This window comes from Nyctibius grandis, chromosome 24, assembly GCF_013368605.1.
Source record: "Nyctibius grandis isolate bNycGra1 chromosome 24, bNycGra1.pri, whole genome shotgun sequence".
In the NCBI taxonomy this organism is placed as follows: domain Eukaryota; kingdom Metazoa; phylum Chordata; class Aves; order Nyctibiiformes; family Nyctibiidae; genus Nyctibius; species Nyctibius grandis.
The window spans coordinates 6,072,941-6,099,144 of NC_090681.1; the positions used below are offsets into that span (position 1 = coordinate 6,072,941).

General features: G+C 43.1%; 1 protein-coding gene across 5 annotated transcripts in view; it reads left to right on the forward strand.

Annotated features, from left to right (window-relative positions):
* HIVEP3 (HIVEP zinc finger 3) overlaps positions 1 to 26,204 on the forward strand; it is a 277,890-nt gene that overhangs the window by 61,141 nt on the left and 190,545 nt on the right. The window contains exon 3 of one of the 5 annotated variants that reach the window (XM_068417609.1): positions 17,584 to 17,694. The exons of the other annotated variants lie outside the window; for them this stretch is intronic. The gene's annotated coding sequence lies outside the window, so the exon portion shown is untranslated. The remainder of the gene's footprint in view (positions 1 to 17,583; positions 17,695 to 26,204) is intronic. 5 annotated transcript variants of the gene reach the window in all.

The following is a 26,204-nucleotide window of genomic DNA, read 5'->3' on the forward strand; positions in this document are numbered from 1 at the left end:
TTAAGACACTTAAAAACGTGTAATGGCAATTGCTCCCATGCAACCAGGAGGTTGAGTCTGGCTGTTAAATGGCTTATAGGAACACGGTCACATGAACTCTGACTGGCTGGTTCCCACTTACTTTATTGATAGTATCGCCCTTGAAAGAGCTGGGTGGATACAGAGAGGCAAGTTGAAAAATAATTTCATCTTTTTATCTTGGATTAATCTAAATACTCTCCAACGTAACACAAGGCAAGTTGACAGCGGGCATGCCAGCGCGGGGCATCCCCAGGGCATCACCCCAACAGAGCAGCCTTGCTCTGTGTTGTGCCTGCTCTTGCAGCAGTCAGATGCTCCCGCAGAGACGATCTCCTGAGACGTTCAGAGAGGGATCAGTGAAGACTGTCATCTTTAAGATGCCTGTAACACGGATGTTTGGGTTTCCAGGCAGATCTGCACAATTAAGGCATTGTGCAGCGGCTCCTGTTAAAAATGAGCAGCCATAAAGCTTCAACCAAAGGAATACCGTAGAGCTTTAGAAATGTCTGTAATATTCACAGCAAAGGCTGGTTTGACACCGTCTGATCATTTCACACCTCTTTGTACAAGTCTACCTTGTGCTGCTCTGAGCAAGTTTTCCCTCCCTGGCTGGAGAAGAGACGGGGCAAATTTTATCACGCAGTATCGCTGTCAGCGTGATGCACTGTGGTCTGGACACTCGCCTGCCTGAGCACTGGCTAGGGATTATTAGCCATTTGGTTGCAAGCTGGAGGAAATGTTTGTTGCTATCCCAAAGAAGGAGAGTTCCTAAATGCTCTCCTTCAGTAAAGCCATCCTGAGCTTTCAAGCTCAGAGGAGAAGTGCACAAAAAAAAGGAGCTATTGCATCTGTGTTGGGAAGAAAAGGGAAAAAAAAAACCCCAGCGTTGTTCTGGATGCCCTTTTCCTGATTGTTTCTGTTTTCCAGAGAGGCCACGTTTTGCTCTTGAGCTGTGAAAAATCCTGGCGCTGTATGAGGTGTGGTAGATGGAGGAGTGTGGGGTGCCGGGGCGGTGGGAGGGTCTGGCAGCTCAGGGTTTACAGAGGGGAGCTCCGGGGGAGAGGAGCACGGCGCCAGGCTGGGAGAAGTGAGGTAGCTTCTCCTCAACAAGAAAGTCTCTGACCTTTCCTGTCTCTGCCCGACTCGAATGCACCCATGAGATGAGCAGCTGTGAAAGGGGTGCGTTGGGATGCCCTTCCCCAGCGAGCGCACTGCGTGGCACCCAGGGCAGAGCGTGTTTTGTTGCATGGCAAAGCTGCTCTGACGCAGCAGAAACCTCTGGCTGTGTCACCCATGCAATGATGCTGCCACCCTTTACTGCTGCTTTTCTGCCATTTCTCTTCCTTAAAATTTCACATGAATGTTGGACAGGAGCATCTTTTACAGAGATGCAGTTGTTTAGAGTCCTGCTACTCAGACTTTAAGCTGTGTCAAGGACAAAAACAGGTTTAGTAGATTTTTTCCTTTCTAATTTCTAATTTCTCAGGGTTTGTGATAATTACTTTGCAGCTGTTTTCCAAGTGTGTATGCTTTAATTAAGTTATTATCAGGTCTTTTTGCTGCACGTGTACCAGAGGGGTATTGCGGTACCAAGTGAGACAGGCGGAAAGAACCCAGAGTGTTAATTCCAATGCTGGAAATATCTTCATTAAAAGTTCAGCAGAGTTCTTCAAACGCTTTCTGAATAGGCCATCTGTCAGCTGCAAGTTGTACCTGTCTAGGGAGTCACAGACCAGGGTGGTAGTGAGGGCACTGATTTTGATTTATTATTTTTTTCAGACCTTACACACCTCCTGGATGCTTCCCAGTCTCTGCCCTGGAGACCCCCCAGCCCCAAAGCCAGAGCACAGGGGTCAGACGATGAAGTAAGCCTTTGCTGCTTCTACTTCCAAACAAAATACACCCAGTATAAAATATATTTTAAAAAGGGAAAGAAGTAGATTTGAGATGTAAACCTAGGTGTGAGTAAGTACCAGAAGTAAGGGAGTACCGTGAATTGTATCCTGTGTCAGAAGATGCCCCGAGTAGCTGTGGTCTTCATGGTCGTGACCTGACAGGTGATCCCAGTAGATGTGAATATATTGTGAGGATCATTTGGGTGCCATCTCATTAATTAAGCTGACTTTTTAATGCTCTGCTGAAATTCCAGTTGGAAATTGAAGAGGAAACTGTTTTGTAGAAACACCCTATTGCATCTGCCTCATCCTCTGGGAGGAGATGCTACTGAGTGCATAGATGGAACCTTTCCCTTAGGAACCTGTTTTAGAGCTAGTGGAGTATGAAAAGAGGATGGCAGAAAGAACAGACTGTAATTTAGCATCTCTTCATTGTTCTCCAATGCTGGCATGTGTCCTGGCTCGTGTCTGACTGGGGGCTGCAGCCTTTTGTGCTGTGCTATAGTGAAGTGTGAGTGCCATTTCTGTGCTCCAGCCCGCTCCTTGGCTTTTCCACTTGAGTGCGATGAGCGAGTGCATGGTTATTACTGTCTGATAAATATTACACTCCAGCTGCTAGCAAATCACACACAATGTTCTTCATCTCCTTCTCACATATTTTATTGAGAGGCATACCTTGCACGTTGGAAAGAGCTGGAAAAAATTACAGGGTGTTTATTGCAAAAAGATGCTTTCAAGTAAATTGTATTCTGGCGGTGAAGGTCTTTGGATTCTTGACCATGTAATAAATCTTTTTCAAAGGATGAAGCAGGTTCTCAGCAGAAGTCAGAGGGCTGGCCTTCTGGCAAAGATTTCTGTGTGAGATTCTTATTTGTGACTCCTAATAGAACAAAGTCTGATCTCATTTCTGTGTGTTGCATCTTCCTCTTCTGAATGCTATTCCTTCTCTACCAGTCTCCTGGAGTCCCTTGTACTGGTATTTGCTACGGGGCAGGTGGAGCATCTCCAAATTTTCTTCCTGTCCATTAAAATCCTGATGTGTAGCTGCATCTGCTGTGAGCAGAGCTTCTATACTCAATTGTGAGCACTTTCTTTGGAGTTGTGTCTGCATAATGGTGGCTTTTAACTCTATGCCTACTTTCTGGAAACTTCTGAGTTACTTGACCGCTGTGCGTGCTGAATGATGAATTCATGCGTGTGACTGGGGTGGTACCACCCTGCAGTTCACCTCTAATCCCTGTGAATTTCCCCAGGGATGTGGGGGAATTCTCCTTCCTTTCTGTCCATCCTGCCATGTCTGCTGTTAGTGCTAACCAATTCAGTGGTTGCTTTATGATGCAATTGCCTTTTAATTTTAGGACCAGGAGAATGTTACCAGTAATTTTGCACTGCGATCGTGGCCTTCTTGCCAGTGGACTGTGGGTATGTTGCTGTCTGGCAATAGGGATTTTGGTGTGATAAACATCATGGTTATAATCCTTTGGGGTAAGGAATAGCCCACCGTTCTGTGCATAAATACAATTTCTCAACCATATACATCTTCACTAACAACAAGGTGATGCTCTTTTACACTCTAATAGAGTTACAGGGGGTGTGAGCTATCTCTCCTCCTCGCTGCTCTCTAAATACAGTTGTTTTTTTCTCTCTAGCACCTTAAAAGCTGTCAGCTTACATAGCAAGACCCTTGCTTTTCAGATGTGAATTTATTTCTTCCTCCCAGCATCTTCCCTTTGCCACTGGGCTGGCCAGTATTGAACAAAATTACTTTCAAGCCGAGTGGCTTTGTTGAGATATTCTGAAGATGATGAGCTCCTATTAAGACTTTTTTTTTGCTTAATCTCATTCTGTATCACAATGGGATTTTCTTTTTATAATATAATTGACACGAATCATGTCCTGCAAAAAGGGTATAGTCTGTTGGATGCTTCGGTTCAGAAGTTCAGTATTTTTGTGTTTTTGTTGCTTTGTTTTATGCTGCCTCACTGCCGTGGTTTAGCAAAGAAGATTTAGTGTCTGCTGGGTTTTTAATGACTGGGCTTTCAGTAGGACAATTATTAAACAGATTGCAAGGGCTGTCTGGAAATGTGCTGTTTGGTGAGAGTAGGAGATTTTAAAATGTTTCTTCAGCACCTTAAAAATATATATACAGAGCAGTATGCAATGAAATTGTTTTCTGCTCCTGTGGATTGGCTTCAAGTTGAATTCTCAGCTCTCCTAATTGCCCATAAAGTAGGGTGGAAGCTTCTGCTTAAATGTTAATAAGTAAACAAACAAATCATGAAACAGAAAGGATGTAAAGATAGGCTACTTACTTCTAAATCTAAATTTTAAAGCCAATCTCCCTCCTTTAAGCCTGTCCACAGAGTTTTGCACTCCTAGGGTTGGTACCTGAGCTGTAGTTGTTCTGCAGCCCTGGAATTACTCAGCAGTACAAATTAATTAACGCTGTCTTCCCAGAAGTGCTCTGCCATCAGCAGCAGCATCCGCAGTGATGCTTAAGGCCCCGAAGGCAAAAGCAAAGCAAACGGTGCGTTGTCCCTCTTGGTCTGTTCTAGGGTGATGCTAGATGTGCAGGGCAAAGCGGGGCTGATGCTGCTCTTCCTCGTATGAGGAATTTGACATTAAAACAGTATGAAACTAGGGAAGGGGATGAGCTACGTGGGTAAAAATCTAACACGTGCCAGAGTGGAAAGAGCAAAGCTACTAAGAAAAAAACTGCTGTGGTAAAACACTGCAAACAATTAATAGGAAGGTGATAAATAACAGAAGTAGCCTAAAAACCTGAGTTTAGGAGGTTGAGTTGTTGCTGCAAGTGTGATGTGTTACTGCGATGAAGCTTTTGCAAAGGGGTAATGAAGCTTTGCTGAAACTGCTCCCTTTAAGCAGCTGCAGTGGGTCGCGTACTGAACTTGTGCTTTGTATCATCTTTTTTTGGGGGGACGCAGTCTAAAATTTTGCCTGAAATTTCTGCAAGGTTTAAACTACATTCAAAGCAAGTTTTGACTATTGCCACACACTATTTTTGTCAACTGTCCCGTGATCCTTGTTCCAGCATCACAAGGCTTGCTTCTTTATTTCTACCTTAAGGCTTTTATTTTTCCATCTATTCATACTATTTGTTTTCCCCTCTGACTATATCTTTAGACTCTGTAACCTAGGGCAAAAAGCTGTAATGCCATCCAGCCTGTATGGCAGCAGGCTGTCAGGACGCTAGGTTTCCAGTTCGCTGGCCTGAGGATGACTCTGCTGCTAACACTGAGCTGCCAGCGCATCCCCTCACCGCGCAGGGAATCCTGTAAAGGCACAAGAGCTCCTTCCACCAAAACAGCTCGAAGTAATAAAAAGTACCTAGTGTGGGCTGTAACTATATTCCTGTCTTATGAGGGTATTTATTTGCACCACAGAAGTGGTAAAAGATAACAGCAAATAATACAGTTATGCCAAGGTAAAATGATCTCTCTACTGTAAATTACTTAGAGGCACTTTAGCTGCTTTATTCAATAAATGAGTATTTCGAGTGCTTAAAACTCTTGTGTGAGGTCAGTGATGGGAGTTCTGTCTGTCTTGAGGTATGCTTTTAGCTACCAAATCATCCAATGCTCCTCCGAAAATGTGGCCACTAGAATCTGGGGTCATTCATGACATTTTTGGTATAGTGGTCACAGGAAGAATGAACCCTAGTGACAGCACTTTTTATTGAACGTGTGTCATGAATTCCTTCCTTCTCGTTTTGGGGTGACTGTGTTGGGAAAGAACTTTCACCTGATATAATGTGCAGGGTTAAATAGCTAACGAGATATCAAAATATGCTCCTTTGCAGGCAAGTCAGCTTGGAAAGTTGAGCCCTCCCTCACCTGCCCCTCTGCTGCAGGTGGGTCCAGCAGAAACCTCTGGCCAGCTCACAGCAGTGGTTATAAAAGTGTTAATGGCAGAGGAGGAAGACTTTCTTTTTTTTCCCCCCCCTCTCCCCTCACTGCAGCTTTTAAGTTTGGAAAGCATGTGCCTTGATTTTAATATAAAGTAGCCATTGATGTGAGATGCCATGAATAAAAGGCGCTTTTCTTTTTTCTTTGGCATTGAGTCATTGTACAGTTAGTTTTGTGGCAGTGCATTTGTGAATGCATTTGTGTGTGTGTGTGTGGAGGGGGGTGTAGAAAAAGGCACTAGCAGCACACTAGCAGAATAGAATTATTTAGAAACCATTAGATTTTGCTCTATCCATCTTCTTACTGCCCTCTCTGAGAGTCAGTCAAACTACTCCTCCTTTGGGTTTTCATTCTTCAGTATCTTCAGTTATACCCGTGCATGTCTTGATAGGACACACTTATGCACACAGATATGAGAGAGATAAAATTCTTCTATGCTGTTCTATGCTAATAGCACCAAACCCTCTCACAGCATCACTGAAAGCTGCATTGTTTTAGAGTTTTGCTCGGGAATGTCGTATAATTACAGCGTTTTGTCCCATTGCCCTCCTTTAATAAAAGTAATAACAGTAATTGCACTTTTCAGCTATTCATCTCAAACTGGATCACAAACTATGGGTGAATATAGTCTTCCCTGATGAAGGAGCAGAGACCCAGGGTGAGGGAACCTTGTGTAGCTCCATGGACGGGTGACGATAGGTGAGATGCCCTACCCTGACTCTGCAGCGAAGAGCTATTTCTTATTTAAAAAAAAAAAAATGATAAAGTTTAGCTAGAGTAACTGACTCTGAGAGCTTGCCCAGCTGTGGGCTCAGCTGTACTAAATCCCATGCTGCTGCTCCATCTCTCCAAGCACATCTCTTTCCATGACAGTCACCTAGGGGCTTTCCACCAGCAACAAGCTGCTGGGAAGGCAATGCTCAATATAACATGTGAAAGTATTTTTTTTTTTTTTTTGAGGGAAAAGAGGTCCTTTCAGGGAAAGGAGGGGAGGACCCTTTGACCATCACTTCCCATTCTTTGGGCTTGCCCTGGCTGTTTCGCACAACCTTTAACATCCTCTTTCAGCCTGGCTGCCGTGTTGCAAGGGACTTTCAGTCTCCACATCTGCTCCTTTGCAGGCATGTTGTTTGACATCAAGATGTTCGTGTGTCTGCCTGCCTAGCTAATATCTGCTGATCTTTCTGGCTCTCTGCCTGCCATGGTGGAGAAATATTGAGGCTTAATGGAAGCTTTGCAGCTGACGGCTAAATGGGCTTAATTTTGACACTTATAATTTTTAGCAGAAATAATGCATTTGGCTGGCTAATGTTATAGCATTCCTTGTTTTAACATTATCAGCAATTTTTATGACAATATCACAGCTCAAAAATGTCAACATGTTACATTTTAACTCAGTGTGGAGAAATGCGTGTTAAAGACTGAGTCCCTCTGTCATTCATTCATTCTTATTAACTGTCCAGTGCGAAACCTTACGCCTGCCGACCGCTTCCTGCATATTTAAAAGTATTCCTGCACGGTGTCAGAAAGCCAGAAGGGCTCGGAGTGACTTTCCTTGTCTCCCTAGGACTCTGTGTGTGTCGTCTGCAATGTCAGTGCATGGCTTGTCAGTCTGAAATGCTTCTGCAAACCCCGTTTCCATCCCATCGATGGATGGCACTACACCAACGTATGTCTGGAAAGAGTGTGATCAGGTGCTTTTGCACTTGACTTTGCAAAAATGCAACTTTTAAACACATCTTGGGGCATATGTGCAACTTTGAAGGAAAGTCACCTCCAGGGCAACATTTCTCATGGCTGTCAGCCAAGGGACTGAGAAATGCTTTGCACCTTGATGCCCATCACACCCTCTTTCTGGCTAAATCAGGGAAAAAAGCACATTTGAGCCAAAAATATTTCTATATTCCTAACAGCAGCTGGTCTGAGCTGTATGATTTATGTTAGTGGTCGTAGAAGGGGCAGCATTTGACTTCAAGCCACCAATAGCTTTGGAAAATAAGTGTGGCTCTAAACAGCCTGATGATGCTGGAGTGTTTCTTATATCCCCACATAATTTTCACCTGTTCTCTGGGTTGCCCTGGGAGGTTTTTCGACGTGATCTGTGTTTTGCCAGGCTTACAGCTCAATGCACTGTAATACTCCAATACAGGAGTAAAATGCTTGGGGAAAGTTAAAATTAAGTAAGAACAGGTAATGTAATAGGGCTTGGTCAAAATATTGAGAAAGGTGCCCTCAACTTGGCGACAGGCCTTTAATAAACAAACTGAGATAGTAACAGAACGTGCTCATTTTATTTTCACAAGAAAATAAAATATTTTTGAAGAAGTCTGCTGGTTTGAGGCCTCAATGGAAGGATCCATAATTGCGGGTTAACTGGGCTGGTAAACAGACCTTCGCGCAGCTCGGCTGTAATTGAGGGTGTGTGGGTCAGGCTGTTTAATTGCTGTCTGCTTGCTTGGAATAGAAACCTCTCCGCCGCCACCGAATCACTCTGCATCTGATTAAGTAAACAAATCGCGAGCCACTGAGCTGCATGACATCCTGCGGGAGGATCCACTCGCCCAGGACGTGCTGGGCCAGGGGAGCATCCTCAGCCCCTCTCTGCTCATCCGGCGAGAAGGGATCTGATTAAACTCCCAAACGAAACACCATGCGAGCCAATTGCGCTCTTGCTGAAAGATTAAATTAGAAAGTAGAGAAGACTGAGGCAGCTGGGAATGTGGGGGTCTGTGGTTCAACCTGAGTCTCTCCTCCATCGTATCATCGCTTGGTGCACCTGAGCATCTTCCGTGGCTGCTGTTTCCCTGGTCTGCTGGCACTCCTCAGGGCAAGAGGCATTTACACGGTGTTTTATGTGTTTCTGAAATATGGATGCTGTTGTGCTATGGAAGTCCAATAAAAGTTAATATTTTCCTGCTGAGATTCCAAGCAGGAATTTAAAGAGAAAACGTAGCTGTCAGCCTGGTTGTGATGCTGGATTTTACAATTTGATGGCAGCAAGGGCTCTTTGAGGCTCCTTATCCTTGATGCAATGTCATTTGGAAAGACAGTACAGTTTATTCCCAATCTGTAAATTAAAAAAAAAAAGAAAAAGGATGGCACGATGTATCTGTGCTTCCTTCTTCTGTCTGCCAGACTGATTTTAATACCCTCTTTATTATTCTTCTTATCTCCTTGTGAATCAGGACTTCTTACTATGCTTCTCTGTATAATTTAGGGTCCCTCAAGAATTTCACAGTGTTCATTCAGAGCACCCTTACACCATGCTTCTCTGGTGGCATGTAGGAAAACCAAATTGAAAGAATCTGGGATAATGAATTCATTTGAGCCACCGTGGTGCACAGAGGGCATCACAACATAGCCATCATCTCCTAATACCGTAACCCACATGTACTCTACACTTTTATTGCTGTTGCTCCCACTGCATTACAGCCAGATACACCAGTGTGGTCTGGCTGCTCTGGATATTTGTGATGCAAAGCAATTACAAGCCTGGCTGGGTTTATAGCTCCATTGTGTCTCTGGGATAGTGTGGCTTGGACAGAGCAGGCTGGTGAATCTGATTTTTAGGCTGCACGATCTTTGGACGAAAGATTTTGTATTTGTTCTGTGCACACACGCTTTTCTAATGACGGTGATAAATGAGATTACAGAGTGTGGCTGGTTTTCAAGATTCCTTCTAACCCATGAGCTGAGAATTCCTGTTTAGAGATGCTATCCAGCAACTGGGGAAAAAAACCCCAACATTTTCAGTATAAAATATTGCAAACACTGATGAGACAGTGTGAGGTTTAGCACTGTTCAGCCACCTCCAACTTTGATTTTGCTGCCCTGTGCAATGTGTTGGTTTTCAAAAAAGTGCAGTTTATCACATCCTCAGTTCATTTGAATAAAGCAGGGACTTTGAGAGCAAGCTATTTCCTTGTTTAATATACACACTGAAACTGCAAAATTACTCCATAGCTCAAACTTGTAGACTTGGAAAACAATCCAGCAGAGAAAGAAAATTTTCCAGCTGACAATAGTAGCTGTTTGGTTTTTTTCCCCTCCCTTGATGGGTTTGTGTCTGGGCATGATTTCAGTCCTTCTTTCCTATTTAGTGGACCAAATGTTCAAGTGGGTGTGAAACCTGTGAGGAAGAAAAGCAAGCGGAGAGCGCAATACGTGTGGTGTTGCTTGTGTGACACTGTGTGGTAACATCTCATCATAGCTTCCTCCAGGAAAGGCTCCTGGTGGCAGCAGTAGGACACAGAGGAGGAGGAGTAGCGTTTTCAAAGGCACTTAAGTGGGTTGGTAGGTCTCTATGAAGACGTTCCTTCAGTCTGTATGAGAAGAAAAGGTGAGTAGAGCAAATCCACTTCAGGCTTTAACGGGCTGTGGAAAAGACTGGGTGTTTCCTGTTCAAATTGCTCTCTTTTGGCTGTTTTTGGCAAGAACATTGCCAGGGCTTCTTCAGGCCATGTCTCATGGAGCAGCTAGGGATCATGTCCTTGAGATAATGGGGCATCTTCAAGGCATACATGAAGTGCGTATGTTGCAAAGTTAGATATCCTAACGTGTGGAAAAAAGTAAATAAAAAAGTAAATTTTTTGTATGTTTTTTCCTTGGGGAAATGTTAGGTAAGTGGCTTACAGATGACCTTTTAAATGTCAGTACCCAGCAGGATAAGAGAAGCAAGCCCAGTAGTCTCAAGGTTTCCCCCTCTGCTGTTGGTACTCCTACAAATCCACATGAAAGAGCAAGCAGGAGGAGAACAAGTCTGCATGCAGTGTTGTCAGGGACTGTGGTGTCCCAAAAGCAGCCTGAGTTTTGGGAATGAGGAACATGAAGGTCCATCTTTTGCTTCCCTGGCTCTGGGTGGTAAGTCTTTCCAAAGGAGAAGGTGCTACAAACCAAGGAGGGGTTTTCTGCAGTCCTGGGGCTTAGTACCCTACTCGTAGTTTAGCAATTTTCATACTATAGTTTGTTTTGTTTTGTTTTGTTTTTTAACTTGAGAAAGGAATTAATTTTACCTAATCTAATGGTCTAAGAGTTGGGCACCTGTTCAAAACTCTCAGAAGCAGCAGCTGCTGGAGAGTGAATCAGCCCATCTGTCTCAGACACCTATCTCAGATGGGAAGGATCCCTCTCCATTTCTCCACCAACTACGCAGGGAATAGACAGGTTGTGACCTTTGATTCTGAGATAGCTGAAGTCAGGCAAATCTACCCCAAACAGAAAACAATGTCTTCTGTCCTCCATATCATTGCATCAAAAAGAATTAGATGTTGTGATGGAATAAACCAAGGCAAAACATTACCAGATATTAATGAATGCCAGATTTGCCGTGTGAATGAACAGGATTTTTGTTCCTTGGTCAGAAAAGGAAATAACCATGATTTTTCTCAGGCAGAACCCAAACTTTAACAAGAGGGGAGGGGGAGGAAGCCGTGTGAAGCGCTTAGCTCTTGGAAAACAATTGGAAAAATCTGAGCCATTTGGCTTTTCTAATTTTTTTTTCTTCTTTTTCCTGCTTGCTCTGGTTTTGATCCTGGTTATGCAGTTTTCTGTTTATTACAGAATGGATGGGTGTCTGCATTTCGCACCTGCGCTGTGCTCCAAACCCCACACGCTCCCTGCCCATCGCTGGGCTCCGGGTTGACAGCAGCATGTTAGTTCTGCAATACAAGTTCTGCAAACCAGAGTCCTGGGTATGTGCTAGCAGCAAGGGCCCAGGTTTATTATATGAAAGGCCACCTGGGGCCAGGACAGACTACTTAATAGTATTTGCCATTGCTGCTTTTTGGTGTATTAGATGTTGTCTGTGTTCTGGTTTTCTTTTTTTTGGAAAAAATATAATTTCATAGTTTTAAGCTGGCATAAACACATTATAATATTTTTTCCCTTTGTACTTCTGGTCAGAGCAGCTGAAAGTTACTTGGCTGAGATTTTGTGATTGTTACCCCAGTATAACTTGGGTTCGTGAATCCGAAACAAGATGCAGGTCAAGGAGCCCATCCTTAGTCAGGGCTAAGCTTGTGTTGTGGACTTGGGCTGCTGGAAGGTGGAGATAAACATCTGGGTTTCCACTGGAGGAACCAAGGATCTTCCTCCCCGTGGTGGGTGTGTGACTGCGTGGTTCGTGCCAGGCAGCAGGATGCTCGGCCAACGTCCTGCTGCTCCCCTCGCCTGCTTAATTCATTGCTTTCTAACAGCACTGCCACCCTGCCTGCCGTGACTTCTGAAATTCAAGCCCTTTTCTTTGATTAGAGAAACACTGAAATTTAGCCCTCTTTGAGAGAGATGCTAAGGTGTCTGCAGAGGAAAGAGGAGGGATTATGGATTTGTCTGGAAAATCCTTTTGCTTTTGTTTTTTTTTTCTTCCTGAGTAAATAAATATCTTACTAGTGTCACTAGCTGGGAAATGCAGAGAAGAAAACTAAATAAAAGCCCAGAAAAAAGCTTGTTTTCTCCTAATAATTTCATTATGCCACAACAACTTACAGAATACCTACACTGTGCATGTGGGATGTATCCTTAAAGAGCCGTTAAAATCGATTCTGCATCGTAATTAAGCTGTCACTTGGTTTTCTTCTTGATTAAAGGTATTTTGTACTGTATTTTGCAAGCATCTTGGGGGGCAGAGTGTAAAACAATGACTTTTTCTCGATACAGTGTGGGACATGGATGCTGCTGTCTATTGATGCTCTAACACCAATCTCTCAGCACCACCATCTTCTTGCCTGGGTTGTGCAACATGTGGCTGACCCTGGCTTGAGTTTCCATCCTGGTAGTCACCAGTGCCTTTGCCACTCACTTTTTGCACCTGACAGCAGTTATCACATGCATGTTACTCCCATTTCTGTTCCCATTGAGAGGACCATAGGCTAAGGAGATCTCAGCTCTCCTTTGAAGTGTTTGACATGGTAGAGGTTTGTGTTCAGAAGCAGACACACCTTCACAGGACCTTTTGACAGCCATTTTGGGGGTATTGTTGAATTCTAGACTCTATTCTTGTTCCCCTTGAAGTTAATAACAGCCTTTCTTGCCACTGTCACAGGGCTGGATTGGGCCCTTAAAGAGCTGGTGGTAACATGGAAGGCAACTCGGTGATGTTTGTTTTGCTTAAAATATGGGGTTTTTTAATCTAAATTTCTTATATTTCTTATATTTCTCTCCTTGTTCTTTTCTCACTAGGAAGCTATTAAATTAAAATAAGATTTTTACTTCTTAGGAATTTGCCATCTCTGCCTGTTTCCTACGTAAAGGCTTTCAACCTTTGTTCAAGGTACAATAATTGGTGTGAATAGAAAACAGCCCAAAGGAATATTAGGCTAAATTTCAACCTAATATAACTCAATGGGACTCACTGTTTTTTCTTTGAGTTTTAGAAAGTCCTCAGTGCTCAGGATGGGAAACACCTTCATAGTCACTTCTTTAAAATTCTACTTATTCATTTCTCATTAAATCTCCACATCCATATTATGGGTGTTTTGCTGATACATCACAATGTACGCAGTTAGTTTCACAACTCCATCATATACCTTCTATCATACAGTTCATTACATTTAATACAGTTCTGTGGGAAGACAGGAGATATAAATTCCAGTAGACTGTTCAATACCTAAATTAGGTGTAACCATATATTTTTCCTGTCTGTTGATACTTCCAGGTTCCCTGACAGACAGTTCTCATTTTTTTTTTTGTCTAAGTAGAGCCTAAATAGGGTTTTTTAGGAACAGTTAGTTGACTGCATCTGAATTAAAGGAGTAAACTGAATGGACCAAATTCTACTGCAAGATAAAGTGTATCTTCTACCAAGAAGTCTGATGCTCTTTATCTATTTTCCAAACACACACATTGCTGATTCATAGATGAAAATATTTGTTGTTAAATTAATGATTATTTTCAGGAGTTTTTGACTTTCATCTGTGTAGGTGGTCCAGAAATTCCTTCTGCTGATCAGATAGGGAGTAACTTCGCAGACCTCCTTTAACGTGAGTGCCACAGAAATGAAAGAGTTTTGTGTTAGGTTCAGCGACATATCTCCCACCCTTTGGGCCAATCTGGTGTAAACATGCTCTTGAGGGATAGGTCTGAGTCTTCGTGGAGATGCTGTGGCAAGAGGAGCCCTTCCTTCCTCAAACCCCCATGAGAAGAGCTGCGGAGCGAGAGGCGGTTCTGGGCAGATCCTTCAAGCACCAATGAACAGGAGCAGATTTGTTGAGAATCAGGCTTCGGTGAATTCCACAGTAGAAATACCTCATGGGATGTATAAAATGAATGCAATGAATACTGTAATTAGTGGTATTGCTTCAGGCTCTCTGCAACCTCACACAGATCTTCCAATACATTGGTTTGTGCAGGAGATGAATTCACTGTCACAATATCAACAGAATGGGTTTGCCTGACCTGTGTTGTATCATCAGAGCTTTGGAGATCACTATCTCGGGGTGCCTCTTGTTTGCATCTATGCACTTGGTCACAACTGTCTCTTCCGACCAGGTGTATTTCTTCTTAGCTGGTAAACTTCTGTCTTCTTGGGAGTGCATTATCATGGAATGTATCTTGCCTGGAATCTCTGGTGCTTTGATAACATAAGTGTTAATTAATCCCACAAACACTGTCATTAGCTTTTTGTCTGGCTGTTCCAGTCTGTCTCTAGCAATAACCAGAGAGCCTGCTCTGTGTTTCCCTTACTTTTTTTCTCCTATCCCTTCGTTTCCATCGCCAAGGATTGGGTTATGACTGACCTGAGCACTATTTCTTCAGACAGGAATTTTCAATGAACCCTGTGCCTTGAGTCTTCCTCTCTTTTTTCTTTTTTTTTTTCCTATGATCCTCACAATATATCAGTGCAGCTCTAAAGGGCTTGGAGGTGCGTTTTGGGATGGTAGAGCACAGATGGCCTCCTTCTCAATGCAGACCTCCCAAGGCCTGTTGGGTGTTGTTGCTGCCCATCTGCTCCCCTTTGATGAGGACAATGTAGCCCTTTGTACTTCTCTAAATAGCGTTTCTTGATGGATGCCAGAAAAAAGCCCACCCTGTCCTTCCAGCTTCTCTAGGATCGGCATCTCCAAACCCAAATGGGACTTGCCCCTCCTGGTCCATCTCGAGGTGTTTCCAAGAGCCCTGTTCCTGAGGTGGCACCATCACCACTGACACTGATGCTCAGTGCAGAGCTCACCTGTGTGCATAGTGGAATAATAGCGAATACCCTCTACAAAATATTTTGTGGTGTTGATTTTACTCCTTCTTCATCTTTATGGTGTATTGTGCATGTTTTGTTGCTCCCCGACTGGATTGCCACAGGCGCCGTGCCTGATAAACATTTCTTTTGCCTTCTGTGAGCTTCCAATCCCTTGGGTGGCTGAACAAGGTCCTCTGATACATCCTTTGATATTCCCTGTTTATCTTATGGAAATGAGCCCTCCTGAAACGGACTGATTCTTTCTCTTGCCATGTTTCCCAGCTGTCTTTCTGGATAATTTTTATTTCCCATTGCCCCTGGGGCTGTTCAAAGGCTTCTTTGGAGTCTGAAATCTCTGCCTGTGTCTCTGAGTGGAGAAAGCCAGAAGACCGTACCTGATGGGCCATTATGATTCACTCTGAATATTGATGCCTGGTGTGTGTTCTCCCATGCTGGCCTTGTGTGTAACACAAGCTGGGGTGCTCTGGGCCAGCACTGTATTTTTCTTTTTTTTTTTCTTTTCCTTCTTCCTTTGTTTGTGTTATGCTTGATTTGATATTCAGACCTCACTTCTTTGTCTTTGGCTGCTCCTTCTGAATAAGAAAAAATCGTTCTAAGCAGCTTGTGACTCTGGGTTTTTCAGGTAAATACGTTGCTTTCCTCATTTGGAAAGTGTGATTTGAACTTTAAAAATAAATGAAGAAGATCTCTGTTTAAGTGGTGATAATGGAAAGGCCTGGTAGTCACATGAATAGTTCAGCTGGTCTTCTCAAAATTATTTGCTCGATAAAGATAAGTTTTGTGGCTTTTTGAATATGCAATATTTTTATGGAAATAAATGTGAGTTTGAAGAGTTAAAGCCATAACAAATTAAAATAGATACAGCTAGTGGATGGTGGCTTCTAGATATCAGAGGTAGCTCAATAGAAAATAATGTTTTTCAAGTAAAGGATTCATAAGTTGTTCCTGCTGATGGGGAGTGGATTTTCCCTGCTAAAACTCAAATTAGCCCTGTTTTGGGATGCAGATTCCCACTTGTGTCTGATGGCATCACCTCATCCACCTCCCTGGTATTGACTCTGATGTTCTGTCACAGCCTGTTTGGTTTTTTAAAGGTGGATTTGCCAGAGAAGGTTTTTCTTCCAGCTTCCAAGATACCAAGTTTGTGATTAACAATGAGCAAGACACTGCTGTCTTTTGTCAATTGTCTTTGTCTTAAGCAAAACCCACTTAAGTCCTGTATGTCCATGCAGGGAGTGGAAAATGCAGGTGCTGCCATTGGGAACAGGAGATTTCTGTTTTCTCAGAGGATGGGCAGCATGGAATCCTAGTTATCCTAGTTTGGAAAAACTTCGATTATTAGTGACACATTCACAATATTGTTCTTTATTCTAGAAATAATATTTTAGTTTAATTGGTATTTTAATTTTTGTATGTGTCAGTGCATTGACTTTGTTAGCTGGCTTTGCAGTGTCATAAAAGTAAGGCAAAGTGAAGCAAGGTAACAGGATGTTTGTTTGGATTTGTATACATTGATGTGCTGGGATGGAGATTTCCAGGAAAGAAGTGGTGGAGAAGTGGCTGGACAAGGAGATGGAAGGGTTAGCATTATCCTGGAGGATTGGTTGTTGCTTGTATTTTGTTGGCTTGTGAAAGCTCTGGCAACAGTATGATAAGTGCTTGGTAATGAAGCAGAAGGGCAGCTGACGTACCTTGTCCTTCGCCTCATGGGTTTATGTAAAGAATGTTTTGAACAACCTGCAGCTTTGGACCAAAGCCTTATCGTGCATTTGTCTCCTGGCTTGTTTAATGGTCTCAGTAGGAGGAAGAACTTGGTGAGCAGGGCACAAGGTAAATGTGATAAGGTCAACTGCTGATGGAGAACACTTCATTTGTCAGCTGCTCTTCTTGAACTTCTATATACAACTCGCAGTGCACAATCCCTCTTTGTTACAGGATAAAATTGGTTACAGGAAAAGGGTGTTTCCATGCAGAGCATATGTCATGTCTCACTAACCTCAGTACAAGCTGATGTGGATGTTCCCTGCTTCCTTGCTCCTTCTGTCCTTAGTGTTTCGATCAATGCTCAACCAAAAGCAATGCATCAATCAGGTTGTTCTATGCGGTGCATATATTCCCTAGCTATATTGGGGAAAAAAACAAGGGTTAAAAATTATTTGCAATTCAGTAATTCAAAAGGGGTATTTCCTACCCCTTAAATAAAAAAAAAAAACAAACACAAAAGAAAAGAGAGCAGCCTCCTCTCAAAACGAGACTCACTCTACCTGTTCCAGGTGTCCGGTTGGGAATTCAGCCCTCTGCACCCCAACGGTGACTCTGAGCAGGTAACACACAGTGGTGCAAAGGGGATAAACAAGGAAAAGCTCTCCAGCTGACTTCAGAGGCTTCTAATTAAAAACCTTAATAGGAAGCAAATTAAATGAAATAGAAAATTCAAGGGGTGTTAAAGAAAGCTCTGGGTGAAATTTCAAATGGATGGCCTTTCCCCCCCAATTTTGTAGGAAAAAGGCTTTAATGTATGTCCTGGTTTGAAGCTCATTTTTCATTGCAGGCAGAGCTGGATTTTCCATTGAGCATCTTCCTAACAGGGCTGAAGGTACCGATCCCAGCACCTACTGAGTGAAAAGGGCCCAGCAGATCTACCCAGACGCTTAGTCCTGAGGTATACGAGCAAAAAGAGTTTTTGTTTGGTTTTTCGTGGGTTTTGGTGGGGGTTTTTTGTGTTTGTTTTTTTTTTTTTTAACTTCTCTTAAACCAGCAGGCAAACAGGCATCTACATTTCATCCAGAATATTGTCTGTTTGTTTGGAGAATTTGGTATGGCTTAAAGTCCGAGGTTTTTTTGGATCAGGCCTTTAGAATCTGGTTTGATTTATTTCCAGTGACACTACTGAAATGTAGCCTCCTTCTTTTTTTTCCATGTCTGCTGGCCTGCTAAGTTAAAATAAACATTATGTTTTGATGTATTTCTTTATTTATTTTAGTTACTGCAGAGGCAAGAATGTGGAGTGAGAAACTTTGATTAAATTTCAAGCGTAGTCAAATTAGCTCGGACAGGTGCCAGGTGGCTTTGGTGCCCTTGTTGCTTGGGATGTTTGACTTGTGTTTTTAGGCTAGTTCTTCACTTTCATCTTGGAGTCCTGAGCAAAGTGAGTTTTATTATGGCCATGTCTCCATCCGCACTGCGCAGGCAGGTTCAACAGGACCGTAGTGGTGGTGAAATGAGCCTTTGGCGCCGCAGTGAAGCAACTGCTCTCTTGAAAAAAAACACCAGACCAAGACAGCGATGGTCTTGCTGAGCATGCATATGATTTTTGTATCGAGTGTGTTGCTAAATGGGAAGGAACATGGTTATATGCCATTGCAAAAATTTGATCCTTTCTCAGTTGTTGCTCATATCTTGCTGGGGTGTTTAGGTATTTCTAAGCTTGGTTGAACAGTCCACACATGTGGTACACAAAAGCAAGGCATCCTGGACACTGTAGATTTAAGGAACTTGACCAAATTAATGCACAGAATTCAGTTCCTATGCTGGGAATGTAACCCATCCTACACGCCCAGCCTTTGCACTTGCTGTGTATGCAGTGAAGGCGAACAATTGTGTCTATAAATTGCAATGAACAAAGATGACCCGTTTTGTCCCCCAGCTGCATTGCTCTAGATATTAAAAAAAAAAAAGGCCACAGCTCTTGCAGGCTCCTGAGCTGCAGCATATCCCACATCCCAGCCAGGCACATGGCTGCTCTCCTGCCCGTGGGTCCCCAGGGGATGCTTGCAGGCAGTGTGCGAGCAAGTTTGGGGAGTGCTGGCATACTGGGTGTCCCTGGTCCGTCCGTGCTCCGTGCTGTGCTTCCAGTCTGGGGGAGCAATGGCAGAGGGGCTGGTTTTGAAGGTGGCCTCGGGACAGCCCAGCATGGATGTACCGGAGAGCTCCAGGGAAAGGCGTAGCTGTTGCAGAGTAAATTATGATGAGTGTTGCCTTTAACCTAAACACCAAGGTTTGCTGGTTTTGGCAGCTGGAGATGAAACTAGTTTGGAGCTGCAAGTGGCGGCCGGTGCTGTAACAAAGCTCCTGCCTCTCTGCTGCTCGTGACTCAAAGCGTCCAGGTTTTGCTCCAGGCGGGAGCTTCTCCTTTTCCTTTGCTGCTGGTTGCTTCTGCCCACATATTACAATGCAGAGTGTGCAGCAAGCTTGGAGGACTAGTGAGGAGGAATAATATAAACCGGTTTTGGTTTAAGTACTGAAATCTTTTTGAGGTTTGGGAGCCAGCCTGTGGTCCTGGAGCAGGGGGCCTCTGATATTGTTTTAGTTGAATTAAATTTTGAATAATGCTGTGCCAGTATAAAGGGTTGTTTTTTTGGGAGGATATACTGTGAATAATAGTAATTTGCCCTCATTTAGCCTCTTTAAACTATGGATTAAAAAAAAAAGGCATTTTGCGTGTTAATGAATTCACACAACAACTAGGAAGGGAGCATGCAACTAGGCTTGGTGAACAAATCTACACAGAAAACAATTGCATAACGTAGGTTGAGGGGGCCATAATGTAATTTATCCAGGTTAGTAATTACAGCAATTTTGCACATGTGAAAAAGAGATTAGAATCAGTTAATTGACTTACTCAAAGCCTCAAAATTCAGAGGGGAGTTTGGGGACATGGCCCCTGAACTTTGTGCTTAAATTTCTGAAATAAATATCTTTGGATGATTACCAAGCTGAAGGATCCACGGATCTCTGATTGTTTCTGACATTTAAATTCAGCACAGTATAAAGGAGTTAGTGGGAAAAAAGTAAATACATTTAATATACATTTTATATATATATTTTTTTTTTCTTGGAGGACCCTCTCTATTCAGGAAAGTCCCTTTACAAACATCCATGAGTAACAGGAGCTGCAAACTGTAAGCAAGCTGACTGTTTGCAGCCACACTATTTCCAGCTACACTTTACGTTCTTCCTTTTTTCAATGCATTTTCCCAAGCAAAAGGCTGGCCTCTCTGTAGTAAGGACCTGTGAGGACAGCGCATTTCACATCTCCATGATATGCTTCTCAGAGGTACCATTATGCCTTATTTTAGGGCCAACAGAGCTGAATAGGGAAGGCTTTATGAGTTGGGGCAGAGTGGAGTTTAAGCTTTGACTCATTTTTCACAGGCCAGTAGCTCTTTCAATGAAAGATTTTCCCAAAGTCTTTCCCTTCAAATCCAGGATGCCCGATACAGCTGTCTGTGAACATCTCTGCAGAGGCAGGAATGTGGGTTTGTGCGAGGCAAGGCTGGATAAGCTCCGTATTTATCACCTGGCTCTTCCCCGAGACCTGGGCTGACCCCAGGCAGCTGGGAGAGGCAGGAACCGCCTGTGTAAGCTCATCAGGTTTTTTGTGATTCTTTTTCCTGATTTTAAATGTTCATGTGTCACCAAGCCCGTGTGGTCCATGGAGATAAATGCTTGGGGAATCAGTCTGGATTCCCTCCACCCCATCTGTCTTTTTTAGGAGAGCAGAGCCCAGGGATTTCAGGGTAGGGGAGAAGGGACCATGCTAGCAGGAGGATAGTGTAGGTAATTCCCGATGGCAATAATGTTCAATATTTTTCCATTTTAAAATTGCCAAAACCTTTTCTTGGAGGAGCACGTCTCTGACATTGAAATCCACTGGCAGTCCTGGGCTCACTTCCCTTCACTACTTTTTCAGGGACGTCCCCACAGTAATTCAATGTGTATCATGGATCTGCAGACTACAAGATAAAAAAAAAACAAACAGTTTTAAGAGCAGCATAGAACACATACAGGTCATACATATTTTGATTATTAGTGATGGATTATCTCTGTGACAGTTTATGAGGAAAATAGGTTTTGATAGGGAATTTGAAGAAAATGTGGGCATTGCCTGACAGCATTTAACTTGCTTTAAAAATTCATACGTAAGTGCTGTTTCTGCATGTCCTTATTTCTGTTTATCATCTTTCTGATAAGAATTATATTAATTACTACAAAAGACAGTGCAGCACTGGACAGGACAGGGCTGAGTCTTTAATCTGCCCTGGCTGTACTTTATTAAGGTATTTAGACAGAGAAGCTGTTGCTCCAGCTTAAGAGAGAAATGTTCTACGTATTCTTTCTGCAGGCAACTAATTGATTTTTTTCAGGGTAATACTCGGTGACCCTTGTTATGGTGATAAACACAGCTTGAACCTTTCTCAGAAACATATTTTACAGACACATGTATTATTTGCTCAAGTCCTCTCTCGAATAATTCATTTTTTCCTCCCAAGATCTGTTCACAAAAGTTGTTGGTTACAAAAGTCTGACTTTGCTTTAAGAAAGGCTTAAGAACAGGGTTTGCTCAAACCCCCATAGAGCTATGGCTTCCCTGGGAAGCATTAGATTAAAGACGAAACCAGAGTCATTTTGGTCACTGGTCTGTTCACTGTGATCCTGTTTTGGGGACACAGGTGTTACAGACTTGGGGGGAAAATTGGGATGCTCTGAGAAGGGAATTTTTTTCCAGAGATTTTTCTAGAGGATTATATATCTATAGGCTGTCCTACAATATCTTGGAATACTTGGAAGCAGTCAGCTAGTTATTAAGATGGGAATCCTTTAAAATGTCCAATTTCTTTGCATTTTTCTGGTCTGGTCTCACGATTCCTCACTAGATGTCTGTTGCATGTGCTGTTCGTGTTATTTATCTGCAGCACAGCGCTGCCCTGGAGACTCAGGCAGGGCTCCAGGTCTGTCGAGCCTCCTGCGGTGTTTGGGAGACTCGGACTTTTCTTTGCCTGTCTCACGCTCCCTGCGTGGCACTGGCATCAGCCGCGGCTCCAGAAGCCCATATGCCAGGCTCAGCTGCTTGGCGGATCTGAGATCCTCTGTGTCCTCTGCATGGGCTCTCCAGGCAGCAACCGCTCAGCGCCAAGTGCAGACGTGCTGAGTGTGTTGCATCATGCACACCCTGGTGGCATTAAAATGCTTTTTAAATTTTTATTTTAAAGAATCCCTCTCATAATGTAGCAGGGGTGATGACTGATCACTTGACGTGGGGCTGCAAGCTAAGAGCTGTGTTCATGGTTTGCACTGCTGGCACTGACATGTCATCGGTAGCACTGTGAACCGAAACTCATCCTGGATGTGTCCTTTTGGAGGCAGATTCACCATCTAATTCACTTTAAAAATCACTTTTTGTCCTGTTCCTGTAGAAAGCAATAAAAATTTTACTTTTTATAACTACTCTACTATTTATTACTACTCTGCTCTTGCTTTATTACTGCTCTACTCTTGCTTTTATAAGAGGAAGACCAGGGACAAAGTTGGTGAGGTATAGTGCTGGAGCCTGGGATATTTATATGCAAATTAATTAAGACCTGGTTTTCTCATTGACATGTTATTTTATTGTATGCAGCCTTTGAAGAAGGAGTGGGCCTTGCACATAGCCAAGATGAGTAACTCCAATAGGAGATACTATCCTAGGAGATGACACCAGCCTGACAGCTGGCTGTGGTCCATTCCTCTCCGACCTCATCAGCACTTGTGGCTGCTGGCTGCCATATGAAGGGGTGCGAGGGGCTGATGGAGGACATCCCTGTCTATTGACTTTGCCATTTACTTCTGGCCCACAAATTTTGTCCAATCCTGTTTTGAACATGCTGTTCTCGTCCGCCACACCAGCCTCCTGTGCCAGCAGGCTCTGGAGACTCACTTCCTGCAGTGCCAATACATACTTTATTTTCTCTATCTTAACGAATCTCCTACCAGTTTGGAGTGCCCTCTGGTTCTCATATGGCAGTCTTTGCTGACTAACAGCTCTGTGTTGGCCTTAACTGCTACTTTAATGGAGCCAGCGCTGTGGCTTCAGGTGCCCATGGATATTTTTTCTAGAAATCTCAGACCTCTAAAACGTATAAGCTAGGTGAATTTTGTATTGTTTTCCTGAATTTCTCTCTAAACCCCTCCTACACTGCACTTTAGGTAATTATGTACTATTTTGGATCTCTTCTTAATTCCTTTATTGGATCTAACTCTTAGCTGCTTTGCACTAATCAGTCTTAGTCAACAGATACATGGGTGGGAGAAAATGGTTACTCAGGTATGGTACGCATAGCAGCCCTGTCTGAGGGACTGCAGCACTCCATGCTTCAAACTAATATTGACAGGGAAGGCAAATTTTCCTATGACAAGAATAAACCTAGCAGCCACCTGAACCCTGCAGACGCTGTCCCAGCTGCAGTCCAGGTGACCCTTTGCTGCGCGTCACTGGGAGCACTCAACATCAATGGCATCAAGTTGCCAACTTGACAAAGCAGCAGCCTTTATGTTGTCCTGAATTTCAGAGCCAAAATTATAATTCAGGGGGAGGGAAGAGACATGATAGTGCAGCAGAATAAAGGAGGAATGATGGTGCTTTGTACCTTGATTAAAATAAAAGAAAGCATGGCTACTTTTATTTGGGACACTGTGCTGTAGCAGCAACACAAATGAGATCACAGAGCCGCAGGATGGTTGAGGCTAGCAGCGACCTCAGGAGGTCATCTGGTCCAACTCCCTGCTCAAGTAGAGCCATCCAAAGTCAGTCGCCCAGGACCGTGTCCAGATGACATTTGAATATCTCCAAGGATGGAGACTCCACAGCCTTTCTGGGCAACCTGTGCCAGTGCTGGGTCACCCTGACAGTCAAAAAGTGTTTCCTGATGTTCAGAGGAACCCTCCTGTGTTTTAGTGTGTGCCCATGGCCTCTGGTCCTGTCACAGCACCACTGGAAAGAGCCTGGCAATTATAAATCTGGGAAACTGGTGGTCTGAGAATTGAAGAGAACAGGATCTTTGGAAGAAGGTTCATTCCCTGGAATTCAGGCATAAGGTGAAGCTGCTGTCTCAGCTGGTCACCTTGACCCCATCGTTGCCATCAGTGGGATGGTGGGATGGTGGCACCTCTGGAGGACAATTTATTGCAATATGTCTCAGAGAAAAAGTGTTCTTGGGGTGCTGTGTCTCTCCATTGACTATCAAGGAAGCATTAGATTCTTGGTCTGGTCTAGGCCACTAACTCTTGAGGGACTATGGTGAGCTGAAGCAAGTGTATTCCGTGGGTGCAATGTCATAAGAATAATTACAGAAATTTAGGAACTAGTTTGAGCTTCTCATCGCTTTCTTTTGTGCTGCTTCATGAAACATATTGTGTTATTTTCTGTTTTCTCATTTGGACAGGACAGTTATATTTCAGCAGCATTCAAAGCTGCAGGAACTGAATTTTCAAATAGGATTATAAAAACGTGCATATTTCAAAATCAAAGTTTATGTTGAATTTTCTTTTTTTTTTTCTTGTAACAACATTCATGGATGTACAAAATTCTGCCATATGTTCCTCACCCCTCTAGGACCACTAGTTTCTTGTGCTGCTCAAACTCATTCAGAATTTCCTAAATACTGGGTCAACTCAGTTGATTCAGGGCCGTTTAAGAACGTGGTTGCTTCAGATGTCCATGTTGTGCCCAGTTTTCCAAACCTTTAGAATTGGACATGCTGTCTTGTTAAGTTCATAAATTAATTGGGGGGGGGCGGGGGGCAGGGAAGGGAGGCATAGAATAGGTCTTTGCAGGTTGTTAGGATCAGGCACGGGATATAGAAAAGTGAGAGTCTAATTCCAAGAGGTGCAGAGGGATGCCTTTAAAAAAAAAAATTTGGAAGAAATCGAAGATGACTTGTCAATGTAAATCAGACTGTAGTTGTTAGACCCCCAAAAGAGTAAATGACAGGGGGAAACACAGCCCTGAGGGGCTGTGTTATCCATGCAAATCTAAATTCTCATCCCAATATATCTTTTATAGCCACCAAAGTATCCCCTGGACAATGTAAACTGGCTATTTCATTCAGAGCAAATATTATAAATAGAATGGGAATAAGTAAATACACTGTATTGACACAAGGGCATCTTTGCCGAGTATTTTTCGTGCCGACTGGCAAACTGCCTACGTCATGCCAATTTACAGTCATACTGAGCTAGCAAGTCAAGCCTCCCTGCGAGTAGCAGCAGCCATGGTAAACTCTGGAGATAAAATGGCCAGTGTAGTGCTGGCTACTACTACTACACGTCAGGTTTTGTTGCCACTTTTCAGCAGTGTCGCATGGAGACCAGCAGGCTTCCTGGCATGGGTCTGGGCGCTTTGAGCCTGTGCAAGGGGAGCCCATGTCTTCTGCTTGTCTCTCTATTCTCTGGGGCTTGCTGAGAGTGCCAGGACCTGTGAAGAAACATGGGAGAAAAATTTTTGTGCAGAAATCTTAAGGTGATAAAGAGGCTTGTGTGTGTCAGCTGATGCCTTTCTCCATGAAGGACCTAATATCTTCAGTAAGATGAATGAAATGATTCGGTAACAAAACATTTTGATAGTTAACGTGGAAGTCAAAGTCTGGACCTGGCCATAACTTTTAATGAGAATTTTATTTCAGCGTTGGTCTATGGATTTGTGTTGCATCCTGCTGAATATGGAGTTTAGTAAATTTATAACATATTTTCATGGAGTTTTTCCTGCTAAATGAACACCCAGAGAGTATTTCCACTGATGACTTTTCTTTAAAACAGTGGCTTTCCATCATTTCTTAAGACACCACCTCCCTCTGAACCTTCCAATAGAGGTGTAGACCCTCTAGAGTGAATATGCCCCTCGACATAAACTTGCTTTTGTTTCAGAACACGTGATTCCTCACTGCTCCCTAACCCACAGGTCAAAAGCTTTTAAAACCATAACAAAGTTCTACCAAAAAGCTAAAACCATCTGAAGAAGCCTAAATGGATGCTTAAAGTTTTTTAGGAGGCTGTTGGTTTGCAGAGCACCTGGGCTCCTTTAAGCAGTATTATACCTTTCCATTAAGCAAGCAACAGATAGACTGAAGCAATTTTTTAGTTGCTTTTTATACATGTTTTTCTGCCACCAAACACTGATGTATTTTTTCATGATGTATTTTGTGTAGATTTTGCTAGTGATGTGTGAATTGTGTTCTACCTGTTTTGACTTTTAAATCTGTTTTTTTCTGTGTTGATACTATTACATTTTATTTATAGCACAAAGTACTTCATACGAGCACAGACAGTCTAACGTCTAAAAGACAATGATTGTGTGCAGAAACAGTTCTCCCATATTTTCACCCATCCTTAGTTTTTCTCTCCACGTTATCCTGCTGT